Source organism: Amia ocellicauda, chromosome 6 (genome assembly GCF_036373705.1).
Source record: "Amia ocellicauda isolate fAmiCal2 chromosome 6, fAmiCal2.hap1, whole genome shotgun sequence".
Lineage (NCBI taxonomy): Eukaryota > Metazoa > Chordata > Actinopteri > Amiiformes > Amiidae > Amia > Amia ocellicauda.
This window is the reverse complement of record NC_089855.1, coordinates 50,117,802-50,142,578: the sequence shown is the minus strand read 5'-3', so window position 1 is coordinate 50,142,578 and position 24,777 is coordinate 50,117,802. Positions and strand designations below refer to the sequence as shown.

General features: G+C 44.4%; 4 non-coding genes across 4 annotated transcripts; 2 read left to right on the top strand and 2 right to left on the bottom strand.

Moving 5' to 3' along the window:
- Nucleotides 1–1,021: 1,021 nt before the first annotated feature.
- Nucleotides 1,022–1,093, top strand: trnaq-cug (transfer RNA glutamine (anticodon CUG)). Its single transcript has one exon. It is a non-coding gene; the product is annotated as a tRNA-Gln (tRNA).
- Nucleotides 1,094–19,631: 18,538 nt separating this feature from the next.
- On the bottom strand, nt 19,632–19,703 carry trnaq-cug (transfer RNA glutamine (anticodon CUG)). The gene has a single exon. It is a non-coding gene; the product is annotated as a tRNA-Gln (tRNA).
- A 4,294-nt stretch (nt 19,704–23,997) lies between these two features.
- Nucleotides 23,998–24,069, bottom strand: trnae-cuc (transfer RNA glutamic acid (anticodon CUC)). Its single transcript has one exon. It is a non-coding gene; the product is annotated as a tRNA-Glu (tRNA).
- A 135-nt stretch (nt 24,070–24,204) lies between these two features.
- Nucleotides 24,205–24,276, top strand: trnaq-cug (transfer RNA glutamine (anticodon CUG)). Its single transcript has one exon. It is a non-coding gene; the product is annotated as a tRNA-Gln (tRNA).
- The last annotated feature ends 501 nt before the right edge of the window (nt 24,277–24,777 follow it).

Here is a 24,777-nt window from a genome sequence, read left to right as displayed (position 1 = left end):
GAGAGAGCGAGAAAGACTGTCCGCTGTTCCTTATAGTCTGTCAGATCAAGAGGTGATTGGTTCTTGAGTTTTTGAGATTGGATTTCGGTTTCAGCCCCCAGTGTCCTATTGGAGGAGGGCTTGATTTATGACTGATGTCAATCCATGCCATCTTTTGGAAATGCCGGTTGGCCTGGGTTCGTAGCTCTATGTCGGGATTTCGGCTCTCGTCCACTTCAAAGAGTTTTTATCACCTACAGGCCCCTTTCTCCAGACATCTCATAGCAGAATTCCAAACTATTTGGCCTCTTCTTGGTGCCATCCTCCCCAAAACTGTCACTTTAATGCAAACCAGTTCCAAGCTGATGAGCTAAGGGAATCTGATAACTTTGGGGGGGAGAGGTTTTCTTTAGATCAGTGCTTCAGCTCAGAGCCCAAATGCTCTTATCCAAATACACCCAACATAACGCTACAATGCTAAGCGAGCACTCTACCACGTGAGCTAATCCTCAGGGCTCTCGGTGAGGCCGACCCCCACTTCTTCAGTCTTTAAGTGGCACGTCGCGAGTAAGTCCTTTCCTGCGCTTCAGGCAAGCTTGCAGCCAACTGCGGACGACTTTCCATCCTCGGTGGCAGCCATCGTGCCGCAATAGAAAAGGATTGTCATGAGCAAAACTTTCAAAGTGACCGAAAAGATCACGGCCCGTCGTGTGATGTGATTTACATGAGCTGCAGAAACGTTCATGGAAATATGTATATAAGTAAGAATTTAATCACAGATAGAGAGAGAGAAAACGCACCATACAGGTCCTAGGGGAAGAGCAACAGATCCACCTTCCCTGACTGGGAATCGAACCCGGGCCGCGGCAGTGAGAGCGCCGAATCCTGAACACTAGACCACCAGGGACGGCTCCGGAAGTGACCCGCCACACGCAGCACTCTGGGCGCAACTTGGCTCACTCTGGACTTGGCCGTGCGACAGAGCGAGACGTGTGCATAGAGCAGAAACCTTCGTCACGGGCAAGAGGTGGGCAGCGGGCTTGGTTCCATGGTGTAATGGTTAGCACTCTGGACTCTGACTCCAGCGATCCGAGTTCAAGTCTCGATGGGACCTGGGGCCCTTGGCAGGGGCAGCGGCGGTGAAGCGGTGGTCTCCCTGCGTGAGGGCCTGTGTCTGCGAATAAAGCCTGTTTATGTTCCCTCTTGGGAGGCTTGGAGACGAATTAGCGAAAACTCCGGGTCGGCCTGGTGCGTTCACCTTCCTGGTGGTGACCTCGTGGCTTAACGGAGAAGAAGGTGCCTGTGTTGACAGATTACAGATAGATTATTTCCCTTCTTGGAAATCATCGTTAAAGCGAAAAGGAACTTTGTAAACCAGCTAGCTTGGAAGCAACCACGTCAGGGCATTCTTTCAGTGAGACCTGGGTTTTTTACAAGCACGAGTGAAGCTTTAAAAGAAAATGACATGGAATGTTTGCGGCCGTTCATCCAATCAAGCCCGAGTCCGATTGCGGTCTGTCTTCCTTGGGGGCGGGGGGGATTGTGTTTTGTGAGATCCGGGGGAGAGGTGAGGTGGCTTTCTTTGGTGTATGCCAGAGGTCCGGTGAGAGGTTGTCTTTTACAACTGTCCCTCAGTCAATACCAAAAACAGTCCCTGCCAATCTGGGAAAGCCATTCAGTCCACAAACAGAGTTTTGACAAACATCCTGCGGGCTTTTTCTCCACCGTTTGATCCTTTTATCGTTGACAGGAATTTCTACAGGGTACGTCCCGAACAGGTGCCTCAATGGCTGTTTGCTAGCTCGATAAATCTAACTTGCTCGGTCTGCATACTATCTTTAATCTAAAACATCATACAGTCTCTTCGGTCTGACTTCGGATCGGAAGATTGAGGGTTGGAGTGCCTTTGCGGTCGTTCCTGGGGTTACGACGTCGAAGCGGCATCTCGGTCGTTTTTGGGGAACTTCGGAAGGGCCAGCCGGCGTGCTAATGCTGCAGCCGTCGCCGGCGCGTTGTGTCTGATAACCTTACGGCAAACAGGCAATGCCTTGCGCCTGTGTCTGCGGCAAGAAAAGTGAGCGACTCTCCCCCGCAACCGGGGCACGAGCGCCTGAGGCCTTGGAGAATGCGGGCATCGATCCCGCTGCCTCTCGCATGCTGTAGCGTAAGGTACACTTATACATTTCAATTAAAGAAGTGAATTTATAGTATCACCTTATCACGAATCCTGGAATCTTGTAGAACTCAATTTCTGTAATAATTGGACGCAGACACCAATTCCAAAGATATCAATTGTCAAATGTATTCAAAACAAAGACTAAATGTAGCACTACACTAATTATACAAAAGGGAAAAACTAATTACAATTCAACTCTAGATCAACAAATCGAAGACAAATCACTTCCGTGACCAAATCAAAGACCATGGGATCACATATGATTACACAAATCGTTAAACAAGAAAGGTTATAAACACATTGACTACAATACCGGTTAGTAAGACGAAGGTGAGTCTCTCGTTAGTATTATTAGTCAGACATTAAATAACTACGCAGGTTAGTATTTATGTCAGGTAACTTCTCATTATATATACACTCACCTAAAGGATTATTAGGAACACCATACTAATACTGTGTTTGAACCCCTTTCGCCTTCAGAACTGCCTTAATTCTATGTGGCATTGATTCAACAAGGTGCTGAAAGCATTCTTTAGAAATGTTGGCCCATATTGATAGGATAGCATCTTGCAGTTGATGGAGATTTGTGGGATGCACATCCAGGGCACGAAGCTCCCGTTCCACCACATCCCAAAGATGCTCTATTGGGTTGAGATCTGGTGACTGTGGGGGCCAGTTTAGTACAGTGAACTCATTGTCATGTTCAAGAAACCAATTTGAAATGATTCGACCTTTGTGACATGGTGCATTATCCTGCTGGAAGTAGCCATCAGAGGATGGGTACATGGTGGTCATAAAGGGATGGACATGGTCAGAAACAATGTTCAGCTAGGCCGTGGCATTTAAACGATGCACAATTGGCACTAAGGGGCCTAAAGTGTGCCAAGAAAACATCCCCCACACCATTACACCACCACCACCAGCCTGCACAGTGGTAACAAGGCATGATGGATCCATGTTCTCATTCTGTTTACGCCAAATTCTGACTCTACCATCTGAATGTCTCAACAGAAATCGAGACTCATCAGACCAGGCAACATTTTTCCAGTCTTCAACTGTCCAATTTTGGTGAGCTTGTGCAAATTGTAGCCTCGTTTTCCTATTTGTAGTGGAGATGAGTGGTACCCGGTGGGGTCTTCTGCTGTTGTAGCCCATCCGCCTCAAGGTTATACGTGTTGTGGCTTCACAAATGCTTTGCTGCATACCTCGGTTGTAATGAGTGGTTATTTCAGTCAAAGTTCCTCTTCTATCAGCTTGAATCAGTCGGCCCATTCTCCTCTGACATCTAGCATCAACAAGGCATTTTCACCCACAGGACTGCCGCATACTGGATGTTTTTCCCTTATCACACCATTCTTTGTAAACCCTAGAAATGGTTGTGCGTGAAAATCCCAGTAACTGAGCAGATTGTGAAATACTCAGACCGGTCCGTCTGGCACCAACAACCATGCCACGCTCAAAATTGCTTAAATCACCTTTCTTTCCCATTCAGACATTCAGTTTGGAGTTCAGGAGATTGTCTTGACCAGGACCACACCCCTAAATACATTGAAGCAACTGCCATGTGATTGGTTGGTTAGATAATTGCATTAATGAGAAATTGAACAGGTGTTCCTAATAATCCTTTAGGTGAGTGTATATATCAGTCTCATTCACGTTTAGGTGCCGAGAAAGATCCTATCATTACTTGTTACCACAATTTCCCTTAAATGATTATTATTCAATGATTAAGGATAGGCAGGGCCACCAATAATCTAATGTCTATTAACTTGTGTCAATTTCAGACTAAACAGTTAAACAGGAATGAGAAGATATTTCTCGGCGTTGACAGATTTTATTTCTAAAATTATCAACAAAACAGTTTAATGCAACACACATTTATATTTAAGAAAACTAAATGATATTACACATTCTAGAGTTATGAATCACAGATTAACATTTCTAATTGATTTCTCAAATGTCATGAATCATGAACTCCAAACTGTTAAACTTATCTGAACTTCGTCGCAGAGAGGCCTCTCTGGCTTCGGGCTCAGATAACAGCACACGGCACGAGGTCCGTGTGGTTTGGAACAAAGGCAGTCCGGTTCGGCTTTGTCCAAGAACTTCCACTCAGTCGATACACCTGGAAGTTGGGGTTTCGCGAAAGTAGAGTCGTTTCCAAACAGATTTTCCACTGGTTTGAAGGCTCCAAGGTTGTGCACAAAATCTTCTTGGCAAGCAGGGTCTCTCACCGTACTTATTTGAATACAAAGTATTTGAGGAAAGCAGGGCCGTGTTTGTTCCAAGGGTCAAGTTTCTTAAGACTCAAATAGCTATTTAAATGACTGACACTTTCGTATACAGTCGACTTAGTCAATTGTCCAGCTGTAAAACTCCACTGATCAGGTGGGCACAGGCGGGCAGCGCAGTCTGTAAAGTTCTTTATTTAATAAAGTCCTTTAAAAGAATTCTTCGTACGGCTCAATCTCCTTCTCCCAGTTTAACTCTTCTGTTGCCGGCAAAGACTTAGTTGGTTTCTGGTTCCGGTTCTGGCAACAGAGCTACAGGTTGAGCTGTGGCAGCGAGTTACTGGTTCAGGTGAGAGAGAGCGAGAAAGACTGTCCGCTGTTCCTTATAGTCTGTCAGATCAAGAGGTGATTGGTTCTTGAGTTTTTGAGATTGGATTTCGGTTTCAGCCCCCAGTGTCCTATTGGAGGGGGGCTTGATTAATGACTGATGTCAATCCATGCCATCTTTTGGAAATGCCGGTTGGCCTGGGTTCGTAGCTCTATGTCGGGATTTCGGCTCTCGTCCACTTCAAAGAGTTTTTATCACCTACAGGCCCCTTTCTCCAGACATCTCATAGCAGAATTCCAAACTATTTGGCCTCTTCTTGGTGCCATCCTCACCAAAACTGTCACTTTGATGCAAACCAGTTCCAAGCTGATGAGCTAAGGGAATCTGATAACTTTGGGGGGGAGAGGTTTTCTTTAGATCAGTGCTTCAGCTCAGAGTCCAAATGCTCTTATCCAAATACACCCAACATAACGCTACAATGCTAAGCGAGCGCTCTACCACGTGAGCTAATCCTCAGGGCTCTCGGTGAGGCCGACCCCCACTTCTTCAGTCTTTAAGTGGCACGTCGCGAGTAAGTCCTTTCCTGCGCTTCAGGCAAGCTTGCAGCCAACTGCGGATGACTTTCCATCCTCGGTGGCAGCCATCGTGCCGCAATAGAAAAGGATTGTCATGAGCAAAACTTTCAAAGTGACCGAAAAGATCACGGCCCGTCGTGTGATGTGATTTACATGAGCTGCAGAAACGTTCATGGAAATATGTATATAAGTAAGGATTTAATCACAGATAGAGAGAGAGAAAATGCACCCCACAGGAGTAGATAGTAGGGTTTTTTGGGCGCGGCCTATTTTGTTATGACGTATGCCCTAAGCTTATTAATATTCCTACGTCATAATTGGGGGGCGTGATTTTAGAGTTATTTCCTTAATTATTCCTACGTCATATCCGTCAGAAAGTGTACACCCCTAAAACCCTGAACAACAAGGCCACCCATAACCGGTTGTTCTTGTTGTTCTTGTTGGTCAACTGTAGAGTGTGAATGGGTCGGCTCTTCCTGTAGTGGTTGGGGGTCTTTTTTAAATATACATGTAAGGGGCCCAGGTCTTAACAATGCCATTTTGAATAGTGCGTTTATCATATTCACACTGTCTCTGTCTCTGTCTCTGTCTGTCTCTCTCTCTCTGTCTCTCTCGCCCAAGCATTTTATAAGATCAACAAGTTCTGTTGTCTGTAATGGTCCCAGGTCTTAACAATGCCATTTTGAATAGTGCGTTTATCACATTCACACTGGCTCTGTCTCTGTCTGTCTCTATATCTCTCTCTCTCGCCCAATCATTTTATAAGATCAACAAGTTCTGTTGTCTGTAATGGTCACAGGTCCTAACAATTCCTGTTTTGCATAGGGTACTTATGTTAACCCCAATGTATATGGCTCTGTCTCTCCCCTCAAATTTAATTAAAAATAAAATTTAAAAAAAGAGGGTGTGTGTGTGTGTGGGTGTTTGTCGGTATAGGTTAATTGTTTTTGTAAAAAAAAAAAAAAAAAAAAAAAAAGCTGTGGTTATATTTTATCTCACACATAATGTGTTCATTCGTTTTACTTAAATACATTCTAGGGTCTTAAAGCTCATAAGAGTTAGACTTAAGATAAGGATATGTTTTTAAGGTATTTTAGCAGGCTCAATCCCTGATGATAAGGAATCATTTAAAAAATAAAAACAACTGATCACTCAATGCTAAATAGATCACAACACTCAAGGCTAAATCACTCACACCACGGGGGACGGGGGTGGGCTCAGACAAACGTAGGCATGGCGTGTGGTCTCAAAACATTCAGAATACTTTTAAACTATATAATTTATAAGCTTTGTAAAATAAACCCAAATATCTCTTTTGTGGGGATAAACGCTGTTCTGAGTAGTTTGTGACTTGTTTAATACCAAACAAAGCATCGCTATTAAAAAAAAAAAAAAATCACTGTAAAAGCGCTACTTATTTTAGATCTTTATAGTTACTTTCTTGGCTCAGGTTGTTTTTTAGCGCGTATAAAGGCCTGAAATATTCTTAGTGTTTATTGACTATAGGTCTTGATGCTTAAAAATGTTTTTTTGAGAGACCAAAAGGTTCTAATAAAAGTTTAGAGTAGAGAGGAGAGAGATCGTCGCCATCTTGGTTTCTATTTGAAATTGATGCAGGGTCATTTTATTGGTTGGTTTTGATATGTTAATTGGTAACAGGACGGCACAAAGGCCAGCCCAGAACAATGCCTTACAAGCAGATCCGGCATCCGGCCATCAGTATAAGTATGAAGGTCTGGTCTTCAGCTCGACAGACTCATACTGACCTTTCGATTTAAGCCTAAAGATCAACAATGTCCGGAAACAACATCAACGACTTTGATTTAAACGAGTTTTTAGGTAAGTCTTCAGATTATTTTCATTGACTCAGAGCGGGTTGTGGGCATGTATTGTAAATAAGGTTATAACATCTGTTTTAAGTTCTGTAAAATTATTTTTCAGCCAGTCAACAGGAGTTAATTCCCAACGCTGAGGAGATCATCTGGAACAACGACGGTAAGATTTTTGTGTTTGCGCTCAAGGGTTCTTATGTATGGGTGTGTGGTTGTGTTTTGAAGCGGCTCATTAGAGTTATGAAAACGTTTTAATATATATTAATGGCGGTCTCTTTAATTACACAGAAACTATCGAAAGGCCTGTGATTAATGTCTCCGAGGATCAACCAAGAGAAGTGGTTGTCCCTAGACAGGCTGTCTGCCGACCGGGTAAGAACTAAACCCCTGTTTGTTTGTATAACGTTTCTGTAAGATGTTTGAGGCCCGTTTTGTTAATTTTAAAAAATATCCTTTCTAACAGTATTAAGAAACGTGGTTCGAGACAACGAAAGGCCTTCCACATCGAGGGCTTGTTTAGTTTTACCTTCGAGAACCGTAACCTTTCAAGAATCTGAAAGGCCGTCAGCCCCTGTATCTGATAGCGGTGAGTATATATCTGCCGCTTGTAAGAGGTTAAAGCTTTTTATAAAGCGGGGTGGTTAAAGGTTAAACATGTCTCTTACCTTCACAGAAGTGCAAAAAGCTAAACCAGCTGAAAAACATAAGAAACGATTATTCTTTGGAGGTAAGTAAGATCTTTCAAACTTTAATGTTTTTAAAAGGGTTTTGTTTGCCCGTTGAGGGCTAATATTTAAGCGAGGGGTGCCCATTTCCTGTAGGTCTTGGGGGTTCTGGGAAAGATCTTTAGAAGTCCGGACAGGTCTAGGCTTGTTTCTGGGGCATGTGTTTAGAAATGACCGATTGCCCGACCGTCTGGTTAGGAAGTAAAGCTGTCCGAAAGGTTTTAGTAAGTTGTTTGGCTTATCTCCCGCAATTATACTTCTGTTTTAAAGTGGCTGTAGGAAAAGGCTTGAAGGTGTTCATTGTATTTAATATTTAAACAGATCGTGAAAACGTTTGTGAAACAGGAAGTCCCGGGATCAGGAAGCGTTTACACTTGGAAGGTTCGTTTAAAAATGAAATGTGGTGTGTGTGTGTATAAAAAGTGTTTTATTAACAATATTACATTTAAGAAACAGTTTATTTACAGAGGCTTCTCTGTTTTACATTTATTATCAAGTCCTAATAAATATATTGTCTGTAAATAATAAGGCGTTGTAGTGAATGTCTAAGCCTATTTTCAAAGGTCTAAAAAAGCTAAAGGTTTTGAAGGTCCTGGACATGTTGTTTTAAGTTTGATTTCTGTCGCCGTTTAAAGATGTAAATGTAATGTATATTTTTATTCTTCCCAAGACTCTTGGGATAGTCATTCTGTGGATGAGCTATTGAGGACAATTACCCCGTCTAAGTGGGATCAAACATCTTCCCCGGAGAGATCACCGAGAGGATCCCCCACGGTGGTCTTGGAGACCCCCCAACATCTACTCAGGCCACAGCCTTCTGGGGGTAATTCAACAATCCAGATTCAGCCCGCCGCATTGTCGGGCGGAACAAATACAGGCAACCAACAACCTCAGGGGTCGCCGTCAGTCAGGGTTGACACACCACCCAACGACGGACTGGTTTCAACATCGTCCCCCCAGCCCCGTTTCTTGGCTACAGAAACGCTGAACAGTACACCGCGATTGGCCAGGGTGTCACCGCAAAGGCCTTCTTGGTCTCCGTCCGTGAGTATACGCTCGCTCCCTGCCTCCTTCGACCGAGATTTACCGGAGCGACCATCCTTTGCAGCTGAGCCAGGACACCATCCCCCGGAGCTACTTCCTGAAGGTCGGCATGAGTTGCTACATACCTTGTTACTAAATCAAAGACTTGTGTTAGTGGGGCAAAACCTTGTGATAGAGAGCCAAAACACCCTTATTAATACCCTTACTAACGAATTGTACCGTATTTAATGTTTTAATAGATACAAAACGCCTTACTATTGTGGGTTGTTGGAAAAATAAAAAATAAAAAAAATGTCCGGACTTGGTAAAAGAACTCACAAACTAAAGGATTATGAACAAGTTAGGGCCCCAAAAAGACCTTCCCGAGAGAACACCCTCGGCCCTGTTGTGAACTCCTCTGATGTCCCAATGAACCAGGAACTATTACAAATGATAAATGATTTAAATAACCCCCAATCACCACCGATAGAATGTGAATTACCAGACTTACCGTGAACCCCGACCTGTTACAGATGGTCAATGATCTAAATAACCACCTCCCAACGGTAGCGCTTATAGAGGTTCAACCCCTAGTTCACCCCGATTTGTTTGAAATGGTGGAGGCTTTGGAGACGCTACCCCGACCAAATTCTGCCCCTATTATAAATGATTTGAGACAATTAGAACACAGTACGGCGGCAGAAGCAGCCGTCACTATAGAGGAGGGTCTTGACATTAACCGGGTGGATATCTTTGAAGGACTTTTACAGGCTTTAAATGAGCCTCCTCAAAAAGGGGGTTTTGTAGATGTCAGCGGTGGGGGTGTTCGGAATGTGGAGGGTTCTGAGACTGATAAGGCTGTGGATGACATGCTCTGTGAGAATGTAGGGGTTGAAGGCTTTGTTCAAAATGATGATGTGTCCAAAAGTACCAGTGATCCCGTGATTATAGATAGACCGGCCTATAACAATTTTGAAATGATTCAGCGTTTTAATTTTGCAGAACTTTTAAATTGTGACAATTATGCAGAAATATTTGTCAACATACACGAGGCCTTGCAAAACATGCTTGAACAGGTTGCTGAAAGGGTCAGACCTCGAGATGTTGTACAGTTAGAACTCAGAGGGGATGATTTGTTTAGCAACCTATCTGTAATGCTGAGTGGAGATAATTTAGATGTTGATGAATTTCTGGCTAAAATCGAAGCGTTATTGCAAAGTAACGCATCCATCTTAGCTGATGAAAGTCTGTCTCTGGTAATGAATGTGGTTCCTAACCCTGAGGGTGGGGCGCTTAGAAGACTGTCGAAATGCTTGAAGAACGACATAATTAGGAACAAGCTCAGGCAATTAGTGGTGAGTTCCAATGGGGACAATAAGCTCTGTTTTGCTTACAGTTTAATAAAACTACTCACCCCCGACATGCCTGAACCCCAAGCTATGCAAGAGGCTTTAATGCTTCATCAGAGGGCCGGCTTAAACTCTCAACAGATGGTTGCCTTTTCAGACATTGCCATGTTTGAGGAGTTGTTGTCTTTAAAAATTGTTGTGTGGTACCGTTGTGAGGTAAAGGAAGTATTTGTGAAATTTCAGACACATCCTGAAACCCATACACAGACACTGTTTCTCTTCCTAAGTGATAGTCATTACTTTGGAATAAAGAGTTTGACGGCTTTTTTGGGTTGTTCGTATGTTTGTCATTGGTGTTATAAGGCCTTCAATGATAAGCTTAAGCACCGCTGTGACGGTTACTGTAACGTCTGTTTCAATCCGCAATGTCGTAAGGGTTTGGCCCCTACCATCCGATGTAAAGATTGCTTAAGGATTTGTCTCTCCGCGTTCTGTTTTTCCGAACATAAGGTGCAGAGGGCCGCTGCTGAGGGGGTTAAAAAACGGAGTTATTGTGATCAAACTAAATATTGCCCGCAGTTGCCTCCAGTACCGTTTTCATGAGGTTAAACCACACAAATGTCTGGAACCGAGATGTAGGATCTGTAATGCGGATTTAACCCCGGGGTCTGAACACCAGTGCTTTATTCAGCCGGTTAAAAAGGAGCCGCCGCACAACCGGTATGTCTTTTTTGATTTTGAATGCCGGCAAGAAAACGGGGTCCATGTTGCTAATTATATACACTGTATTGACATGTTGGATTGTGAGTGGTCAGCTAGCGGTGAGAGTTGTGTCAGGGATTTCTTTACGCGGTATCGCGGTCCAAAATACCTCAATTACACATTTATTGCCCACAATGCTAAGGGTTATGATTCTTACATATTGATGAAGTATCTGGTGGAAAATGGGGTGACCCCAAAAATAATAGCTCAGGGTAGCAAGATCATGTGTTTCACCGACGAGGCTTTCAACCAACGTTACATAGACTCGTTAAATTTCCTCCCCATGAAATTGAGCGCTTTGCCTAAAGCTCTGGGTTTTGAGGCTCAGAAGAAAGGTTGGTTCTGCCATTTTTTTAATACTAAGGACACTCAAAATTATCGAGGGTCCTACCCGCCCGCCTCTTATTATGGGGTTGATACTATGATGTCTCATGAGAGGGAGGAATTCTTTAAATGGTACAATACGGTTAAGGGGGGTGTTTTTGATTTCCGAGAAGAGATGGCCGCTTATTGTAAAAATGATGTGGTGATCCTTAAAGAAGCCTGTTTGCGTTTCCGCACCGAGGTTATCAACACGTCGGGTCTCGACCCTTTGCAAAGTGTGACCATAGCGTCTCTCTGCATGAAAATGTATCGATCCAATTTCTTGCAGAAAAACACTATAGCGGACACCACTTCTGACAACTATCGTGCTAGACAAAAGAACTTTTCGACTGTCTCCATACAGTGGCTGGAATATCTGAGTGCCCGGGATAACATCTTCATCAGACATGCTTTAAATCAAGAGGAAGTCAAAATGGGTCCTTACTACTTAGACGGTTTTAGCGACGTGTCTGGGCGGCGTACCGCTTATGAGTTTGCTGGTTGTATTTACCATGGCTGTCCTCAGTGCTTCGACCCAAACACCTTTAACCCCGTAACACAAAAACTCTGCGGTGATATGTACTATGATTTCCAGGAACGAATTGAAACTTTAAAAAACACCTATGGTTTGAATGTACTGGTGATTTGGGAACACGCGTGGACGACCTTGAAGCAACAGGATGTGGGGGTACAACGGCTTATGGAAACCTTGGACTTTCCTGAACGTCTAGAGCCCAGGGATGCGTTATTTGGGGGTCGTATCAACGCCCTCTGTTTACATTATGAGGTAAAGGAGGGTGAGAGAGTAGATTACTATGATTTCACCAGTCTGTACCCTTATGTCAACAAGACCAAAATGTACCCGGTGGGGCATCCAACCATTGTTTATCGTGACTTTCTCGAAATCGGACAGTACTTTGGTTTGATCAAAGTCACCATGTACCCTCCTCGTGAGCTGTTCCTACCCGTGTTGCCTTACAGGTGTTCGGGAAAATTGATGTTCCCTCTGTGTAGAACGTGTGTGGAAACTGAAAATCAAAATACCTCTTGTCTGCACAGTGATGACGAGAGAGCGCTGACGGGTGTCTGGTGTAGCATTGAGCTTGACAAGGCGGTGGAGAAAGGTTACAGAGTCGGTAAGGTGTATGAGGTTTGGCATTTTTCTGAAAAATCTGATACTCTTTTTGCTGAGTACATTATGACCCATCTGAAAGAGAAACAGGAGGCATCGGGCTATCCCTCATGGTGTGTTGACTCCGCTGCCAAAGAGCGGTACGTTCAGCAATATTTTGAAAAGGAAGGGATCCGTCTAGAGCCGGGGAACATAACTGTAAACCCCGCCAAGAGACAAATGTCCAAACTGATTTTAAACAGTCTGTGGGGTAAGTTTGGGGAAAGAAATAACCGTCTAAACACAACCTTGATTAAAACCCCTGAACAGTTTATAGAATTTATCTTTTCCAAACAACATGCAGTATCACACTTTCAATTCTTAAATGACCACGTGGCACAGGTCCAGTGGAGGGCCCCTAAAGATTTCCCCACCAAACAGGGAAACGTTAATGTTTTCATAGCGGTTTTTACCACGGCTTACGCCCGGCTTGAACTGTACAACTTAATGGATCAGCTAAAGGAACGCACGCTCTATCATGATACTGACTCTGTAATCTTTGTCACCAGGCCAGGGGATTGGGTCCCTCCCCTCGGGGACTACCTTGGGGAGTTAACGAGCGAGCTAGATCCTCAGGACCACATAGTGGAGTTTGTTTCAGGGGGTCCTAAGACTTACGCATACAGAACGGCTGCGGGTAAGACCTGTATGAAAGTTAAGGGTTTCACTCTGAACCATTGTAACAACAAGCTCATTAACATCAAGTCTCTGACGACCCTGGTACAAAGTTTTGTAACCGAGAAAGACGCGCCTCCTCGCGAGATTATTACAGCCGGAAATCAGATCTATCACAATAAAAAGGGGTACACATTGGAAAATAGATCACTAAACAAACGGTTCAGGGTGGTGTACAATAAAAGAGTGTTGAAGACTGATTATACCACTCTGCCTTATGGATATTAGCAGTGGTTTTGATAACAGACTTCAACACCCTTTCTCCTGTATTATAGCCGGTCCCTCCAATTCGGGTAAGAGCTATCTTATAAAGAACATCATAGAAGATGTGGACGCAACCGTGTCCCAAGCTCTTGACAACATAGTGTGGTGTTACTCTTGCTGGCAACCTCTCTACGATGATTTGGCATCAAAAAAAAATAATCTGAAATTTGTGCAAGGTCTCCCCGCCTCGTTGTGTGACGATGACCTGTTCCCGCCCGGACAAACTAATCTAGTGATCCTTGATGACCTGATGGAGCAGGCCGGTGACAACAGTGAAGTGGAAAAAGCTTTCACAAAGTACACTCATCATAGGAATTTAAGTATTATTTATTTAGTTCAAAATCTATTTTTTCAAGGTAAAAAAAGCCGCACTATTAATTTAAATGCCAATTATATAATTCTTTTTAAAAACCCCAGAGATAAACTACAGGTCACCGTCTTGGCTCGTCAAATGTACCCTAACCAGACCAAATTCTTTTTGGAGGCATTTGAGGATGCCACCAAAAAACCCTACGGGTACTTGATTGTGGACTTAAAAGCACAAACCCCAGAAGACTTTCGCCTCAGAACAGGTTTGTGCCCGCCCGATTGGCCGGCAGTGTATGTGCTAAAGAAAAGGAAATAAATAAGAATGTCTGTTCGGATTAAAAGAAATCTGCCGCTTTTGCAAATGTTATTTGAGGGGAGCCCGCGCCATAGGAAAGCTGTGCTGGCAGGGGCCCCCTCGGATTTGATCGAGACCCTGTGTGAAATAGCTTTTAACATCTTACGCGGTAATATACCCCTAACCCCTTCTCAACATTCTAAACTCAAAAAACAAAAAGCGGTTATCAAGATCATCGCTAATAAGAAGTATTCTATTAAAAGAAAAAGAAAGAAGATTAATCAAACCGGAGGTTTTATAGGACCGCTGTTGAGCATAGCCGTGCCTTTCCTAACCAGTCTTCTAGCTTCCAGAGTGGGTTAATAATGGAATATGCTCAGAAAATGTTTTTGATCCCTCAGGAGCAGCTTGAGAAACTGAGAAAAAATGTTGTCGGGCCAGAGCCCATTAGACAAACGGCCGAAAACAACCTGGACTCTGAAATGAAAGCTATACTGGCCAGGGCCGATTTAAATCAGTATTCCAAAGCCCAGATGTATAGCAACACGTTACAGCGCTACCTCCGTCTGGTTAGACAGGGTGAAAAAGATCAAAACATTTTAACTTTAACCATGGCCTCTCAAGAAAATGGTTCTGGGACTGATGCGGGGGGTACGGTTGATAAAGATGTTGCGGTGCCCGAACCTGTTGAGAGTTCAGAGGGAGATGTTGTAACGGATGTTTTGAGAAACATGCCGGCCAGAAGCAAAAGACATGCAGAATATATTCTGCACAAAATGGTTCAGAAACCGCGGGTAACGACTTGGAATGAACAGGGTGAATTTGTTTTTAAAGGACAACTGATCAAAGGTTCACACATGTTTGATTTGTTGAAGAGTGTCACTAGCACTAATAAGGTACCCGATAGTCGCCGACCTGTAGGCTGGAATGCTTTCCTACAGGCGATGGCCTGTCTGAACATGCCCCAATCAACAGTCCCTAACCAGGAAACGCGACAAAAAATCCGTCTGTGTAAAGAGGTGGTGACTGATCTGACGCCGATATCTCATTACTCTGACCGTGTTGAGCAACCCTCCTCAGGATCTATCCATCGTTGGGAAGCTTATTAATCTCATGTTTTTATTTGTCTCCCCTGTAAATAAGGAACCGACAAACAATTTTTTTATTTTTTATTTTTATTTTCAAATGTTGTACATTTATTTATAACATAACCCTGCTTTGTATAAGATTTGTGTTGAATAAAAACAAAACTAATGATTCAAAGGCTGTTTTCATTATTTTTTCACTTTAACACGCATGACATCTTTTAAAATCCTCACAAGAACACCCCATCTGTATACATGGCTGGCTAGGGTCGTAAGTAATTGTGTTATAAGGGGGGGTCCACAGTGTCCTGACAAACTCTGCCACTTTTGTATCATTTTGGCCTAAATCCTCACTGTACAAGGACATAATATCGGGGTATGACCTTCCTTTAGATCTATGATATAAGAAAAACACACAGTGTTGACCACAAGTGAAGGTCTGAAGACTTTGTACTTGACGACCGCTGTAAATGGTTTCTTGACAGTTGTTGAGCAGAAAGTTATTGATCTTCCGAGGGAAAGGTCTGAAATCCGGGGGGTTTCCATAGGAATCAAAAAATTCCCCACGGCGGTCCTCCCTTAGATAAATAGCCAGCCAATGTTCTCCGGGCATATTTTTAGGGTGTGTGTTGATTATGTACATTGCAGGTAAATTCTTGATCTTAAATTTAGGCAGCTGGTCGCAGGCGTAGACTCCTTGAAACACTTTCCGTGAGCCGTCCAGGGCATTCATGATGTGGTTGAGCTCTCTGGTGTTCATTTTAATAATAATCATACAGAACGTTTCTCCTCTGATTCACCTCAATAATGTTGTCAAACACAGCATACACGACCATATTTACAGTGCGTGGTAGAGGCTGCTTGAAACGCATCTCCAAACGCATATTGCCCGTCTTCATCAGTGAAAAATGTTGTCCACACTCTTCGTCAGGGGTCAGGTTGAAACCGTACAGGGTGTAACCGCTGCAGTATTCCCGGCGATCGATCAGCAGAGGTTGATCCTTGAGATGGCGACCCGTAGCCAGTACTAGACTGTAATATTCACGAACCGCGTTGCCGTTTTCAAAGTCAGGTTGAAAAGGTCTGGATGGAACCTGCACACCATCGACGTACAGTGCTATAAATTCCGCGTTATAATGTTTAAAGTTAAAGGGGTTCTTGTTGTAAACCCCGGTAAATGCATCATTATCCACGAGACCTATAATAACCTGTTTTGGGAGCTGGCCTAGAAACAGATTTTCCTGGTTCATCACCCGTGTCCCTGCGGGGATACTGTGGACTTTCATATAGACTCTTTCGATCGGGTACTTGGCGTTTGCCGTCATTAAAGCCTGCGCATGTCCTAGTTTAACCGCCGGGGAGACGGATACTTTTTTCACAAACAGCGAGGCCGATAATATGGTCAGTTTATATTTTTCAGTATCAGGGGTCATCAGACAAAAAGCACTTTTACTACGGATCATTTTAATTTTAATGTCTACTCCGTTGAGCATGAGTTTTTCTTGGAAAAATATGTCTGCATGAATATGTCCCATTAGCTCAAAGGTCCTCCCTTCTGTTGAAAAGGCCGTTCTTTTTTGCAAACCCTTATTGAGTCCCTCTGGATCCTGGTCGTCCATAGCTTCCGGGGTGTCTTTGAAGAAAAGGCCGGGGCTGAACTGTTTGCTTAGGGTCTCCTCACTATAATTAAGGATACACTCCATCATGGCCCTATAGGGGTAAGTATTGCTGCTTTGACTAATGAGCCGATCTCCCAGGGTCACATCCACCTGTGAAAACATGGTGGCCACCGGGTAATTGATGACCCCAGCGTTGGCCGTCTTCTCGATTGCATCGCCATCCTCATCAGTCACTTTACAGTTCATTAAAATAAATGTGTTATTCAAATCAATATAATCCTCGCCATTGCCAGCAATAAAAAACTCCAGAGGGGCCGTATCTGAAATTGCGGAAAGAGGGGGTATCTCTACATATATGCTCTTATCTATACTCGTTTGAGTGTATGGAACTGTAAACAGATCCAGTTCTGATTTGACGCATTCTTCCGATAGACTGTGGACAAAAGACATTTTTAAAAGATGTATCCTGAGGCTCTATTTGTCTTTCTTTGAGACTTTCTTTTTGCAGGTTTTTTCTTGTGCTGCTTCCTTCTCCAAGTGTTTCCACGATATGTTGGAGAATGAGAGCTTCTTCGTTTTTTGTTAGCCACGGATCTTCGTCGCCCTGGTGGACACATACTGTTTCTTCTTTTACCCCCCCTCCTCGCCATTACCATGAGACCCGAACCCTCCTGCTGCTCATGGCTAGCTGCCCGGTTCATAACATTGGTGAACACGTCACTAACAATATTTTTAGCCGCTGATTTCAAGTGGGGTCTGGCTATAGCAGAGCCTCTCTTAAGCAGGGGTACGGCCATTCTAAAGAGACCACGAAAGAGTCCTCCTAGACCGGCTCCATACATTGTGGGGGCTCCTACAAAACCGGGCAAGCCGTTCACGGCTTGCATCTTGTAATAATCCACATAGGCGCTAGGATCTACATAACCCCTCGAGGTAGCCATTTTAACAATGTACACACTGTTTCAGGGGTCGAAAATGTAGTTTGACAATAACTTTACCGAAGCGGAAGGGTACGTTGATATTCTGATCCGATTTTACTTCGATCGTGATGTTGTCAAAGTGGGTCTTTGAGACTGGTACGTAGTGTGGCTTGTCATAAGTAATTGTGACCATGTCATTGCTTTTACCTTTAATAAGTACATTTCTCAAAAGGGGGACATAGCTATCCCCGACCCTCTGGTGTGTTATGATATCCGTATACACATAAAGAGTGTAAAAGCCGCCACTGATGTCAGCCGGGAAGGGTGCCACCACTTCTGAGAACCTGCTCTCTGTGTCAGAATAGAACCCTAATATACGCCCCAGTTGTCCTTTGGTTTGAATGCTAATACCAGGTTTTGACACCTTGTACACTCTGTTTAGAGATATAGGGTAAAGTACACTCATCATAGGAATTTAAGTATTATTTATTTAGTTCAAAATCTATTTTTTCAAGGTAAAAAAAGCCGCACTATTAATTTAAATGCCAATTATATAATTCTTTTTAAAAACCCCAGAGATAAACTACAGGTCACCGTCTTGGCTCGTCAAATGTACCCTAACCAGACCAAATTCTTTTTGGAGGCATTTGAGGATGCCACCAAAAAACCCTACGGGTACTTGATTGTGGACTTAAAAGCACAAACCCCAGAAGACTTTCGCCTCAGAACAGGTTTGTGCCCGCCCGATTGGCCGGCAGTGTATGTGCTAAAGAAAAGGAAATAAATAAGAATGTCTGTTCGGATTAAAAGAAATCTGCCGCTTTTGCAAATGTTATTTGAGGGGAGCCCGCGCCATAGGAAAGCTGTGCTGGCAGGGGCCCCCTCGGATTTGATCGAGACCCTGTGTGAAATAGCTTTTAACATCTTACGCGGTAATATACCCCTAACCCCTTCTCAACATTCTAAACTCAAAAAACAAAAAGCGGTTATCAAGATCATCGCTAATAAGAAGTATTCTATTAAAAGAAAAAGAAAGAAGATTAATCAAACCGGAGGTTTTATAGGACCGCTGTTGAGCATAGCCGTGCCTTTCCTAACCAGTCTTCTAGCTTCCAGAGTGGGTTAATAATGGAATATGCTCAGAAAATGTTTTTGATCCCTCAGGAGCAGCTTGAGAAACTGAGAAAAAATGTTGTCGGGCCAGAGCCCATTAGACAAACGGCCGAAAACAACCTGGACTCTGAAATGAAAGCTACACTGGCCAGGGCCGATTTAAATCAGTATTCCAAAGCCCAGATGTATAGCAACACGTTACAGCGCTACCTCCGTCTGGTTAGACAGGGTGAAAAAGATCAAAACATTTTAACTTTAACCATGGCCTCTCAAGAAAATGGTTCTGGGACTGATGCGGGGGGTACGGTTGATAAAGATGTTGCGGTGCCCGAACCTGTTGAGAGTTCAGAGGGAGATGTTGTAACGGATGTTTTGAGAAACATGCCGGCCAGAAGCAAAAGACATGCAGAATATATTCTGCACAAAATGGTTCAGAGGACGCCTGCAGTACTTGGTCGACTGGGAGGGGTATGGTCCAGAGGAACGTTCTTGGGTTCAGGCCTCGGATATCCTAGATCCGTCTCTCATTCCGGACTTTCACAGGGCTCATCCCACTGCTCCTGCTCCTCGGCCTCGTGGCTGTCCTCACCGCCATCTTCACTACTCTGCAGAGGCCAATTCTGGTCCCTCTCTCCTTCACAGTACTTAAACCCCTCGCCACCGGGGGGCCCCAGCCCTTGGTGTTTCAGGAAGGCGAACGCACCACACCGACCCGGAGGTTTCGCCAACTCGTCTCCAAGCCTCCCAAGAGGGATCATAAACAGGCCTTATTCGCAGACACAGGCCCTCACGCAGGGAGACCACCGCTTCCCTGCCACTGCCCCTGCCAAGGGCCCCAGGCCCCACCGAGACTTGAACTCAGATCACTGGATTCAGAGTCCAGAGTGCTAACCATTACACCATGGAACCAAGCCCACTGCCCACCTCTTGCCCGTGATGAAGGTTTCTGCTCTACGCACACGTCTCGCTCTGTCAGACATAGCTATCCCCGACCCTCTGGTGTGTTATGATATCCGTATACACATAAAGAGTGTAAAAGCCGCCACTGATGTCAGCCGGGAAGGGTGCCACCACTTCTGAGAACCTGCTCTCTGTGTCAGAATAGAACCCTAATATACGCCCCAGTTGTCCTTTGGTTTGAATGCTAATACCAGGTTTTGACACCTTGTACACTCTGTTTTTAGTAGGGTTGTAATATAGCTTGATGTTGGGGGTGCCTTCTGAGAACTGTTTATGCATCTCATCTAATATTGTATCCACATTGTCATAATAACCTCCTTGCATCGTGAATGTCCATTGACTCTTTTTAACATCGTCAAAAATGGCGAAGGTGGCATCCTTATCTTGTAAAACAGCCCAAGTGTAAGGATACTGTATTTCCGCCAACCCCACTTCCCACGACCCCCTTAGATCTATAGATTTTCCAAATTGTACCGTGTAACTGGATATTTCATTTTTAGGGTATATATCGAGAGAGGCGTTACTGGGTAGAGTCACGTAGAAGCCTCCTGATTCCATCTTGAGTATCGAAAGTAATGACCCCATCACACCAGCGGGCATGTTGTTATAAGGCTTGAATATCACAAACCTGTTGTTCCGGGACCCAACTATTGAACTTTTCAGGCCATCCAAGCCATTTCACCAACACATATTTTTTCCGGTTCTGGGTTTTCTCAGCTAATATCTTTTCAACTCTGTATACAATGTCTTTACCCACAATAATTTTTTGTAACTCGGCTTCGTAAAACGTTCCTTCTATATCCTCCCCGTCATAGTCTTTTAACCGGTACACGGGGGGGTCTCTAGCCACCTGTTCGGTAACTGTAAAATATTCGTCAGAAAATGTTTGTTCATAACCTTTGGCAAAAGTACTCCTTAGCTTTGAAACGCGAACCACATCACCGATGTTGAACTTATAAGTAGTTTTCCCCTTCTTAATAAATGGGCCGTATAATTTTTTATAGACCTTAAAAGAATTACTTTGATCAACATCTATAGGCTTCATTTTAATACTGGCGTGATACCCTTGGTTGTAAGCATCGATAAAATCCTGAACTTTATCAAAATACTTGAACGTGTTGACCGCTGTAAAATATCTCCACATTTTGGTCTTTATGGTGCGGTTAAACCTCTCCACCACCGATGCCTTAAGCTCATTACCGGTGGTGAAATGATGTATTTTGTGTCTCTTCAGTAGATTCTGAAATTCTCTGTTGAGAAACTCTTTTCCTTTATCAGTCTGCAGTTTTTTAGGACATCGTCCCTGGGACAATATATCCTCAAAGGCCCTTGTCACCGCCCGACCTGTTTTATTATGTAGAATGCGAGCCCAGGCATATTTTGATAACACATCGATACACATCAACATAAATTTGTGACCATTGTTATGTTTTGATAAATTTGACATATCGACTAGATCCATTTGGCATTGTGAGTCTATGTCAGTTGCATATACACGGTTTCTTTTAAAGTTAATCCTGAGAGGTTTATGTAAGGTATAGGCGTCTTGTTCCCGTAACCATTCTGAAACAACCACATCATTAACCTTCACGCCGGCCTCAGCGAGTCCTCTTTGAAAACCCTTCTTACCCGCCAAACCCCCAATCTTGGCTGGGTTGTAGTATAGTTCATGCATTTGGGGAGCTTGCCGAGTCATTCTGCCAAATAAACACACAGACCCACACTATGCGCAAAGTTTTTATACAAGGTTTTTTATTCAACTTCAGGAGAGCAGATACCCCTTTTTAGACATTTGAGAAAAGTATAACATACACAACAATTTTTTCTACGGTCCAGACAAAAAGAAATCAGATGATTGGTTACTTGATCTATATCAACAAATACCTGTTTCTTTATCTTGTAGGCACACACCTCAGTTACATATGTAAATAAAACAACAATATGACCTATTTTAAAAGTAAACAGAGGGGTATTAAACATGCTCAGTAAAAGGTCATACAGATGTTGATGAAATGGCCTAATATCATTCTTGGCCCCCTTGAGCGCTTCATCCCAGTGTTCGTACCCCCCGGTCTTTGTTACAGCAACCATTAACTTTTCCAGGTTTGAAAGTTGATCCTCATCGATGGTTAAATCTGTAGAGAAAAGGCTCGCGTTGGCTACTTTTCTGTCAAGCACATGGTGTAATAGCGCTCTCAGGTTAGCTGCAGAGTGTTGATGACAGAACCAGTTGCAGCAGCAGTCCAGAACATTCCCCATGTTCAAAGTCCCTTAGTTCAGGTCAGAGTCTGAATCAGTGGCGTAGATGTCGAATTCTTCGTCGCTGCCCCCAGCTTTAACTTCTTTACGGAAGAAATAAGCTTTTAGCTTGCCAGCGGTTTTTCTACTTGGCTCATCCAGGTCATTGAGCAGCTGCCCAAGTTTCTCTATTATAAACGGCTCCTTTTTCAGCTCCAGCAAAATCTCATCTATGATTTTCTGGACTTGTCCAGCAGTGACATGTATGTGGGAGTAAGACAGAGCCTTGATTAGTGCCGGTTTCAGCCACGGTTTGTTCAGTCTTCTGTAAAACACGTTGAAATAGAACAGGAAATAGTAACGGTCTGGTTCAAACAAACAACTGTGTCTCAACTGACTGGGGTGATTCACTTCACACCCCCGACAGACTTCTTTCAGAGCTCGGTCGATGAGAGCACTCAGAATATACACCAGGGTGCTTTTAACCACTCTGCTTACTTGGACACCTACCCCGGGCATAAATCCTGCGTCTTCATCACGCCCCCGAGACCGTCCGATGCTCATTGGGTCGCCTGGTGGTTTGTGGGGTGTTTCTACATCCATTGGACTGACCCCCTCCTGAGACGCACAGACGGTAGACAGTTCGGCAAAATCGAGGCCCTCCATGAGCTCCAGAGGCTGGGGATCCCCGAGACTCATTTGGACATCCATCGCTCCTCATGTTGTTTCGTCCTGAGGGACCGGGGTCTGAGGTCTTGGAGGGTAACCGCAGTCAGAGGGTTCCGGAGTGTATACAAAATCTGGGGAATAGAACCAGGGGTGATCCCGGGTTTGAAGAGGCCTGTAGAGCCTGTCGACGTCCGCAGCTTTCGGGTAAGACATTCTCTTTAATTTTAAACCATGAATGAATTGTTGCGCCTTTTATCCTATCTCTTCACTACGTCACGACACACCGCCCTCTTAGAAGAGAGTAGACCCTGAGCCGTCAGACCCCCCTCCAACCCCCCACAGGTCGTCTGTTTTATCATCGTCGTCGTCATTCAAGGGGGATATATAATCCATAATCCAGCATATTCTCCTTCTAACAGAATCCAGTTGTGAACATTTGGTCAAGATGTCAAAACCATCATTTATACAGTTTATGACCTCTTTCAAGAACGGCCAGTCCACGGCGTCAAACATAATTTCAGTAACCTGTTTTTCTGGATCCTCCACAACCCCTTCAATAGGGTTTGTAATCAGGGTACTGCTAAACAAAACCTTACGATCAGTAGTTAGAGATAGACTCTTCACCACTGTACCGTAGTTCTGCAAGCTTTCCCATTCACACCTTTCAAAACTCTGAGTCGGAGACTCCGTTTCGCCTTCTCTTGGACCCTCTTGCAAGCCTTCTAGAGTCTTATCCACAAGCCCCAGGTCTCTCCATGCCATCACCTTCAACCAGTCCTCAAAAGAGTATTCAATCACCGTCTCAAAAGGTTCCAACGTACCCTCCTTCTCTCCCAAAGCAAAAAGCTCCACTCCAACATAGCTGGGATCCCTTTTAAAGCGGTAACCCCGTCGACCCCCCCAGAACAACACCCAGGAGCGTTCAATCTTCAAATTGGTGAGTACAGGAACCCTTGCCCGGGATTGTTTCTTGCGGGGTTTCATGTTGATGTCGCTGGACATGTTGAAGAAGCGGGATGTTTCAGATGCTGAGAATTAAAGAGGTATTGCCTAAAAGCAGCGCGGGGTCTTAAAGAGAGAGGAGAGTTTCGGGGCGTTGCCTTCAGGGGGGGGGGGGGGTCTTTATGGGTGGCCTTGTTGTTCAGGGTTTTAGGGGTGTACACTTTCTGACGGATATGACGTAGGAATAATTAAGGAAATAACTCTAAAATCACGCCCCCCAATTATGACGTAGGAATATTAATAAGCTTAGGGCATACGTCATAACAAAATAGGCCGCGCCCAAAAAACCCTACTATCTACTCACAGGTCCTAGGGGAAGAGCAACAGATCCACCTTCCCTGACCGGGAATCGAACCCTGGCCGCGGCGGTGAGAGCGCCGAATCCTGACCACTAGACCACCAGGGACGGCTCCGGAAGTGACCCGCCACACGCAGCACTCTGGGCGCAACTTGGCTCACTCTGGACTTGGCCGTGCGACAGAGCGAGACGTGTGCGTAGAGCAGAAACCTTCGTCACGGGCAAGAGGTGGGCAGCCGGCTTGGTTCCATGGTGTAATGGTTAGCACTCTGGACTCTGAATCCAGCGATCCGAGTTCAAGTCTCGGTGGGACCTGGGGCCCTTGGCAGGGGCAGCAGCGGTGAAGCGGTGGTCTCCCTGCGTGAGGGCCTGTGTCTGCGAATAAGGCCTGTTTATGTTCCCTCTTGGAAGGCTTGGAGACGAATTGGCGAAAACTCCGGGTCGGCCTGGTGCGTTCATCTTCCTGGTGGTGACCGCGTGGCTTAACGGAGAAGAAGGTGCCTGTGTTGACAGATTACAGATAGATTATTTCCCTTCTTGGAAATCATCGTTAAAGCGAAAAGGAACTTTGTAAACCAGCTAGCTTGGAAGCAACCACGTCAGGGCATTCTTTCAGTGAGACCTCGGTTTTTTACAAGCACGAGTGAAGCTTTAAAAGAAAATGACATAGAATGTTTGCGGCCGTTCATCCAATCAAAAGGTGCAAGCCCGAGTCCGATTGCGGTCTGTCTTCCCTGGGGGCGGGGGGGATTGTGTTTTGTGAGATCCGGGGGAGAGGTGAGGTGGCTTTCTTTGGTGTATGCCAGAGGTCCGGTG